This window comes from Rana temporaria, chromosome 1 (genome assembly GCF_905171775.1).
Source record: "Rana temporaria chromosome 1, aRanTem1.1, whole genome shotgun sequence".
In the NCBI taxonomy this organism is placed as follows: Eukaryota; Metazoa; Chordata; class Amphibia; order Anura; family Ranidae; genus Rana; species Rana temporaria.
In genome coordinates, this window is record NC_053489.1 from 287,092,854 (window position 1) to 287,095,108 (window position 2,255).

The following is a 2,255-nucleotide window of genomic DNA, read 5'->3' on the forward strand; positions in this document are numbered from 1 at the left end:
TACTCATCCTTAGTGACTACCCTCCACTTATGAATGTGGTGCCAGTCTGTAAATTGCATTCCCTTTTTGTGATTCCTAAAGGTTCTCACAAGGGTTCCTCTGTGTTCAGGTCTATCATTGGCAGCTGTATTTGTTAGATTTTTTTTTCTCTTTGATATTTAATCCTTAAAACGCTAAGGGTTTAATACTACTTTAAGGCTCGGGTTCAACCCTCGTTTTCTTTCTTACAATGCTACATTGTAACTTTCACTGAACAGCAGATCTTCATCTATCCTGAAAGTCCGTAAAATAAAGGAATATGTAAGGAGGGTTTACATTTAGGTTGAAAACAAAGGTTCCACCGAGATTCGAACTCAGATTGCTGGATTCAAAGTCCAGAGTGCTAACCATTACACCATGGAACCTTCTGGAAGAACTTGTGCTCTTCACAATATAGCAGTAGATCAATTATAAGTTTATGTATAATTATATATTTGTGTACATGACTCAGAAAAAGGTTGAATAACATGAGCTAATTATATGCTGATTTTACCAGGTTTAATAACTTAGCTATTTTAAAGCCACTCCTAGTACCTGAAACACTAGAACTGTTGTATTAGTGAGTTAGTTAAATTCTATAAAAATAAAATGTTGAATTTAGTGCAATGTTGTAAAGCACATATCAAACAAGAGGTCAAAATTCATATTAATGCTTAAAGCCTCGTACACACGATCAGTCCATCCGATGAGAACGGTCTGATGGACCGTTGTCATCGGTTAACCGATGAAGCTGACTGATGGTCCATCGCGCCAACACACCGTGTCAGAACACGGTGACGTAAAACACAACAACGTGCTGAAAAAAAAGTCCAATGCTACCAAGCATGCGTCGACTTGATTCTGAGCATGCGTTGATTTTTAACCGATGGTTGTGCCTACTAACGATCGTTTTTTTCCTATCGGTTAGGAATCCATCAGTTAAATTTAACGCAAGTTGGCTTTTTTTTATCCAATGGTTAAATAACCTATGGGGCCCACACACGATCGGTTTTGACCGATGAAAACGGTCCATCAGACCGTTGTCCTCTGGTTAACCTATCGTGTGTACGAGGCCTAAAGGGGTTATAAAGGTTTGTTTTTTATTTTCTAAATAGGTTCCTTTAAGCTAGTGCATTGTTGGTTCACTTACCTTTTTCTTCAATTTCCCTTCTAAATGTTTTTTTCTTTGTTTTCTTTGTCTGAATTTCTCACTTCCTGTTCCTCTTCAGTAAGGTGTTCAGTAAGCTGTTCTAAATGACTTTCCACCGCTCGGATGATGGTGGAAAGCTTACTGAGGAGAAACAGGAAGTGAGAAATTCAAACAAAGAAAAAAAAGATTTAGAAGGGAAATCAAAGGAAAAGGTAAGTGAACCAACAATGCACTAGCTTAAAGGAACCAATTTAGAAAATAAAAGACAAAACTTTACAACCCCTTTAAAAGATAATTTTCCCATAAAAAAATATTAGACAAAAATGCAAATACAACTGAGTACTGTGATATTTTCTTTTTGTGCATTACATTTACATTTTCAGGGATGTTGCCTTCTTCTCAGTCCAAGCAGTACTAATACACAAAGGGGCAGATCCACAGAGAGAGTACGCCGGCGTATCTACTGATACGCCGGCGTACTTTCAAATTTCCCGCGTCGTATCTTTGTTGTGAATCCTCAAAACAAGATACGACGGCATCTGGGTTAGATCCGACAAGCGTACGTCTTCGTACGCCTTCGGATCTTAGATGCAATTCTTCTCCGCTGGGTGGCGTTCCCGTAGTTATCCGCGTTGAGTATGCAAATTAGCTATTTCCGACGATCCACGAACGTACGAGCGGCCGTCGCATTCTTTTACGTCGTCTCTAGTCGGCTTTTTTCGGCGTATAGTTAAAGCTGCTATCTGGTGGCGTATGCAATGTTAAGTATGGCCGTCTTTCCCGCGTATAATTTTAAAAATTTTAATTCGTTTGCGTAAGTCGCCTGTGAATCGGGCTGGATGTAATTTACCTCCACGTCAAAACCAATGACGTCCTTTGAATTACGCGGCCATACGCTGGGCCATTTACACTACGCCGCCGCAAATTACGGAGCAAGTGTTTGGGGAATACGGCACTTGCTCCAGTAAGTTGCGGTGGCGTAGTGTAAATGGCTTACACTGCGCCAACGCAGATTCTTAGAGAATCTGGCCCATACACAGCAATAGTAAATAAATGTGAATAGTTGTTAGGATGAGGAAAGGAGTGG

General features: G+C 40.0%; 1 non-coding gene across 1 annotated transcript; it reads right to left on the reverse strand.

Moving 5' to 3' along the window:
* Positions 1 to 332: 332 nt before the first annotated feature.
* TRNAQ-UUG lies at positions 333 to 404 on the reverse strand. The gene has a single exon. It is a non-coding gene; the product is annotated as a tRNA-Gln (tRNA).
* Positions 405 to 2,255: the final 1,851 nt, after the last annotated feature.